This window comes from Psittacula echo (genome assembly GCF_963264785.1).
Source record: "Psittacula echo genome assembly, chromosome: 2".
Classification (NCBI taxonomy): domain Eukaryota; kingdom Metazoa; phylum Chordata; class Aves; order Psittaciformes; family Psittacidae; genus Psittacula; species Psittacula echo.
The window spans coordinates 66,129,018-66,136,352 of record NC_137737.1 but is presented as its reverse complement, the minus strand read 5'-3'; positions in this window follow the sequence as shown (position 1 = coordinate 66,136,352).

Below are 7,335 nucleotides of genomic sequence, written 5' to 3'. Positions count from 1 at the left end.
ATTTTTTTCCAGATCTATATTAAGGAAAGTGCATGTTACGCTCTTCACAATGCTCTCATTCTGCCTTCATAAAAGCATTAAGCATGGAGGGCTCTTTGTCCAGCATTATCCCAAAATCATTCTCAGGAGACTTGATCCCAAGAGGTATGGGATTTCCCCAGCTCCCGCTGAGCTACAGAACAACAGGTTTTCTTCTCCTCATATCTGTTGAAGTGAAGTTTAGCCTTGGGCTCTTCTCCTCCACAAGTGTCCCTGCGGTTCTTGCGTCCAAATTTGCAGCTATCTTGGGACATTCATGCACAGGAGAGAGGAAGTGGCCAAGGGAATTACCTTTCACTTGCCATGGACATGGGGATGAGGTAACAAAAGCAAAGAAGGGACCAAAGGGTGCTTGACATATGGCACCTGGCACAACACCCACACTTTCACAACAGTAGGAGCAGATGCTGTTAGTGGACCAGCCAAACTGGGCTTCTTGGACATCTCTGGTGGCTTCCACTCTCTGTAGTCACTGTCAGGCAAAACACAGCATGTTTTCTCTTTCTCCACTGTCCCATTTTAGCTCCAGGCACTAGCCATGACCGTAAATACATCTACTACCAGCAATTTCTTCTTATATTCTGATGGAGACTTGATAGCAAAGTGCAAATGCATGTTCCTGCATTCCTCATTTCTTTCCGTTTTTGCCTGAATTTACAAAGGCTACCTGGTTGTTAAATTTTAGTTTCTATTGACTGTCAATGGGAATTTGTCCTAGCTGGATGAAAAAAATCATCTTCCTCAGGCCTAAAATGCAACTCTGCATGTTCCTAATTGCCTTGTTATATTTAGATGCTTAGTTTCAGCTGTGAGGATTGTAGGTGATCCTTCAATTCCCTGATATTATCATTAAAACTGGTGGGTCATGATCACAGGTAAAAACATGTGATGTAGGAAAATGGCTTTCAAAGCTCTTTACAGAGCCAACTATAAATGGCAGAAATTTGGTAAATGTTTGCACAGGCAAAGTATGAGCAGAATCTGCACTCCCCAAATGGCACATCCTTGGAGACCACACAGTTGCTATTTAGAGACCTTGAGCGGTCACCAAATCCAGCAGGAACCATGGGCACTATAAATAGTACATGCTGGGACTGACGTGGCAGCTCTAGAGATGAGCAATAGTGCTGTAAAACCTCTGGGATACAGGCAGAGATGTAAAAAATAGGTCTGGATGCTGACTTTGGCCCAAACTATTGAAGCTAAGGTAGTTACAACCACTATTATGTGAATTCCCTTGCTGCATGCGTATTTTGCAGTGCACAAGTGAGAAGCAGCCTGCAAAACCTTACCTTTTTGCATGCTGATTGTGAGTTGGAGACAGCACTGAGGAACAGTACAGAGAAGACCTCATTCTGAAATGGCCAGATGCCCTGTACATACAGCACAAAGGCAGTAATCTCTGTATCTCACCAGCCTATAAATCTTTGTTGACAATCTCTATGTGTCTCCATAAGAACAATTGATCTAATAAGCTTTTTAAAAATTTCCCTTCATTTTCCAGTATAACCCCCCAGTGAATCATTAATGTAAGAAGATAAAGATCTCTAGCTAAGGAATTATTCTTATTATAAAGTTCCCAAGTTCTAGTTGCAAACCTCTCCAGGGTATATATTAAACCCAAAAGGTCCCACACAATCATTTAAATCTACGAAATTCAATTCATTTCTGACTCCCTCCAGGCACTTGTTTTATAGTGGTCTAATAAAGAGGAGTTGCGGCTGTTAAATGATAAAGTCTCCAAAGGGGACATGGGAACTCTGCACACTAGTCTCCAGCATTTGCTGGGAAGCTTTATTCCTCCCTCTTGCCTGCATCCCTTTTGAAAAGGAAACCTTTCAAAGTCTTGCAGAATGAATAGATGATTCTGTTTATAAAGAAAAGGAAAGTCCATAAAATTTCTTAACATAAATGTACCGCTCGAGGGTATAGGTTACAAAAAGATTAAGCACTTAATTGTTCCAGAAACTGTATGTATGCCTTCACCAAATCACTGAAACTGAAGATGAAGCCGATGCACATTTGCTCTACTTCCTTGCTTGTGTGGGAACATTCTCTGCAGCCCTTTTTCTGCTACTTCTTCCAATCTAGTTCTAAATTACCTTGAAATTATCATTGGTGTGATTCTGTCATGCGATAATGCACACAGATTCCCTGGCAGACAGTGTCTGATGGTTTTGGGTTTTTTTCCACATTCTTGAAAATAGAGAGGTAGGGATAATAAAATACTAGCTCTCCTGATTGCATCAAAAGCATAGCTTCAGGTGTATCAGTATCATGCACTAAATCACACTCAAGAGACATCAGAAGCTTTTTTTATGATTGGAAAATATATTTACACGAGGTGGTATGTTAGAAAAATGAGCTGCTTACCTGATAAAACTTCCTACCTAATGGAAACACAGGGCTGGGTCAAGCTTGACACTACCACAGTAAGTTAAAACTGACCTGAGAAGCCTTAGGGCTAATCATCGTCAGCTAAGGCAGATTTTGTAGTATCCATTTTTGTCCATGATAGGAGATTATTTACGCTCATTTTTAACTGTGTGTAACTACTGTACTTTGCAACACTGTATTTCCCTTGCAAAAATGAGGCAAAATAGAAAATTGGAGCTTCCTTCCAAAATGCAGAAAATAACTGCTCTGATGTGGATCCACAGAGGCCAGTGAAGAACCAGCTTTATTTCTAAGGAAGCCAATTCAATTTGTCCTCCAGTGCCCACACCTTAATGCATTAAGTGTTTTTTGGGGTTGCCACTGGGACTGAATGTTTTTTTTTGACCAAGGGCAGGCTTTGTGAGAATGTTTAAAAAAATCAATATGTGAAGTTACATGTTTGTTAATGTTTTATTGATTACACTATTGGTTGTAAATTATGTAACTCAATAAAGCTGGTGACTCTTTCTAATAAAGACAAAAAGGTTATTCCATTAGCTGGCAACTTAAGGCAAAGAAACTTAATAATATAGCACATTATAAGACCGCAGCCCAGAGACTGACAAATCCAATTCATCATGGAGGTGGCTGTGATGTTGCAGACACTGGGCTATGTCCTCATGCAATTAGGCAGCTCAGGTTAAGTTTGAAAGTGAGCAAAGCCTGCTTTCTGAAGCTGTGATGTGGCATAAAAAGCAGATGAGAAGCATGAAGTGAAGTGGCCCAAAAGGACACCCAGAGCTGTTTTGGAGTCTGGGGTACCCCTGGGCACCCCATACATGGTCAAGACATCATGTGCACCATCACAGGCTTCTGTCTTGTGTTCATGTTGTTAGCTGAGACTTCTTTTCAGTGCTAGTTTTCCCCAAAACTGCTTCCCAAATCTCCTTGGAGATGAGCCTGTTTCATTTTATTTAAAAGAAAGCTCTCACCACCCAGGGGAAAAAAAAAAAAAAAAAAAAAAAAACGAAAAAGAAAAAGAATCCTGAAAATGCTTTGAAAAGGAAGCAAAGTGGTGAATTTCCAAGTGACTAAAGATTGCCTCTTCACAATACAACTGTATTTCCACAGCTGCGGAGGACAGATACTGCAGCTCCTCTTGGCACGTGTGGGATTGACAAGCAGTTGATTGCAGAAGTAGGTCTAATATATGACTTGGCTTCAGTTGCCAGGCACAGGAGTTTTTTAAGAGCAGAAAGAAGCATCCCATGTCGGAGAATGACAGAGCACTTCCTCCAGCTGTTTCAACGACATGCTGCTTTTCCTTTAGCTGAGAGCAGAGGCTCCAAATCCAGTCCCCCAAGTGGCGCCCAGCCCTGGTCGCCTCCCATCCACACACACCGCTGTCAGCATGCTCTTGGGATCCAGGCTCAGTAATGAGGTGCAAATAACAGCAAGTCTGCCCAGGCCACTCTTTGGGTGCTTGAAGCACTGTCAGTCGATAGAGGGCATGGTGGGCACTGGGAGCTCTGATTAAAGCAAGCTGGAGGAGTGGGTCTGCTGGCAGCGGATTACTCCCCACTAGGACAGGCAGACCTTGGTTTGGCTCTTGGACTGTCAGCACAACAATTAACTGATAACATGGAAACCATTCGTCTGGTGACATGGCTTCCCCTTGTCAGGAAGTGCCAGGTGTTGTCAGGAGAAAACACCTGGAATCTGTCTCTTGGGTCAATGAATTTGGGCAGCTAAAATGGATGTACTCAGGATTGCTGGTAGGTTTTGCAAATATAGGGTCTTTCAGCTCCTGTCATTAGGAGCTTTTCACTTTCTCATCTTCCTAATTAAGCGTTTTATTTTCTCAAGAAATTCAAAGGTTGAGGCCAGATTCTACTCACAGTTACATCTGTGTGAAGTCAAGGCAATTACTAGATGGTGCATGCACGGAGCAGGCTCTAGCATTATGGATTTGAGGTTGTGAACTAAGGAAGGCTCATTTACATCATTGAGAATTTACAGGGCATAACATAACAAAATGGTCTCTGTGTATTTGGGCTTGCTTAGTTATGGATGTGTCCTGCCTTACAGTATCTATTGGTTCAAAACCACTAAGCTTGTAACCAGCCTTCTAAACTGAAGTCTATCCCCACAACTAATATCTTATCCTTTCACTAAAACCACTGCCATCTCAATCCTGGAAGAGTAACAAAAACCTCACAGCCTAAGTATTAACTCAGAAAGATCCTGAAGCTTTTGGAAATGCCAAAGTAAATTGAATGTAAAAAAAAATCCTTAGGGACATCCACTTTTTGTACGGCTCCATAGCAAGGATGAGACCAGGCCATGCTAGTATAAGAGCGACCACGCAGTGTGTTTTGAGCAAGGTATGTCTCGCAGAGTGAGCCTGTGTGCTGATGGTAGTAGGTTTTATTTTTAAGACCAAGCAGTTCAGTGAAATGATAGACTGCTGATGCTCTGCGGGGCACAATATGAGCTCCAAAGCATACGACCCACATAACAGCAAATTATTCTGACTTGACCGTTACCCACAGGTAATGAAGCTAATGAGTTAATGAGGAGCTGCCAACCCAGTGTTGGTCTCAAGTGGGAGATGTTGGCCTGAATCTATTCCTATTGCAGCAAATGACAAGTTGCTGGGCTGCTAGCACAGGAGCAGCCTCAAATCCTTCATGTGTCTGGTTTGGAGTTAAATTTTGTGGGGAGTATGAATAGTGGTGGAAAGGAATGATTAAACATGAGTTTAAAGTCATGTTTGAATTACTGCTGTAAGAAAAGAAATCTCTCAGCTGATGGTTGTTATTGCCACATTGCCATTACTCTGAATTGCACCGCCAGTGCTGCCAGTTTAATGCTGACCTCACTCCCCATACCACTCTTCCTGGCTGTCTCTGGGCCAGCAGTTTCTGACTCCAAGCAAGCTAGAGAGGAGAAGGGAAGCCAGAAAAAGCTGCTACATCACCTGGATGAGCATATAGCTCACCCAGGTGAGCTGTACTCCATCATTACATTTTTCCATCTTTTGTCTCACAATGTGTCATGGGGAGATCATGAGGGGACAGGAGGGGCAGCCATGAGGGGTGATGGGAGATCATGAGGGCAGAGCGGGGGCAGCCATTAAGGAAGATCATGAGCGAAGATCCTGAGAAGATAAGAGGGGAAGCCATGAGGGGTGAGGACTGATCATAAGGGGAGAGGAGGGGTGGCCAGGAGGGGAGATCATATCATAAGGGGAGAGCAGGGGTGGCCATGCAGGAAGATCATGAGGGGAGAGCAGGGACAGTCATGAGGGGAGATCCTGAAAAGATATGACGGGCAGCCACAAGGGATGAGGATTGATTGTGAGGGAAGAGGAGGGGAGGCCATGAGGGAAGATCATGAGGGGAGAGCAGGGGCGGTCATGAGAGGAGATCATGAAGGGACAGAAGGGGCAGCCATGACAGGTGAGTGGAGATCATGAGGGCAGGGTAGGGGTGGCCATGAGGGGAGATCATGAGGCGAGAGATGAAGTGGTTGTGAGGGGAGCTTATGAGGCAAAAGCAGGGGCAGGCATGGGGCATAAGGGGCGGCCATGGGCCATGAGGGGTGGCCATGAGGACAGATCTTGTGGGGGGACGTGGCATGGCCATGAGACGTAGGGGCAGCAGCTATGTAGCGTGGGCCACTATGAGGGGGCAGATGAGGGGCGGCTGTGACTGAAGATCACGAAGGGCAGTCATTAAAGTGAGATCTTGAGGGGAGAGCATTTTGCCCTTAGTGACGTGGTTTAGTGGTGGGCTTGACAGTCCTGGACTGACTGTTGGGCTCAATGATCTTAAAGGTCTTTTCCAAACTTGTTGATTCTATGATTCTATGATTCTGTGTTCGCATCTTATTATAAACTGGCAGTGCAAATGCTTGGTATCATTTTAATATTTATTCCCATGAATAACTCTTTTAAAATGAAAGAACTATGTTTGCATGATCAAAGCCACTGTAAAGTCTGTGTCCTCTGAGGTGGCAAGCATTTTATATTTGCTCCGTAAGCTGCTTTGAACACTGTGACCACTGCAAAAATAATGCATAACAATGAGCTTTCAATAACAATACTTAACAATGTGTCTCTGCTGAGAAGGGAAAATGTCTGATTCAATCATAATTTTCTTACTTTTTTTCTTCTTTACAAGATTGTTAAATAAGCATGAATGAGGTACAGTACCCTGGGTGTTATTTGAGGCATAAGCATCAGACTCACAAAATCCTCCCCATTATTGCATGTAATTGAAAAACAAAACAGTTTCTTTGGGAGCTTAATGTATATGATTTCTTTCAAAGAGCTAATGCTGTGGGAGATAGGTGCATTAATAATGTGCATGCTCTTTTTCTCTTGCATTATCTTTAATCCTTTCAATAAGTCAAGACCAAATGTTCCCAGTTATATGTGGGGTTTTTTTAATTTTTTAATTAATGGTTACAGTCCAGTGCCAAGTTGCTTTCTTTACATGACTTGGATAGTTAACTTTACTGCTCATTGATTTATGTTATAGTGGCACCCAGCACTGTCAGTCATTGCGCTAGATACTCTGCAGACTTCTGACATACATGAAAAAACAGCTGGGCAAAAGAAATAAGCAGGAGCTCCGGGGTAGAAGGGGACATGCGAGGGAAGGTAATACCCAGAGGACAAACCCCTACCCCAGTTTCCCAGCGCACCTTCTCCTTGCCCATTGCATACAGCTTCTTAAAAATATAAATTGCTATAAATTGACAGAGAAGTAAAACTAAAACTGGAGAAGGTGGTGGAGGATAAAGCAGGCTCTGATGGGAATTGTATTTTATTACACAACCTGTGGTAGGAAAACATTTGGAAATTACTCTTGAGGTTTCTCCTCCACTCCAGTTCTTTTGTTCCTGGGAGAAACT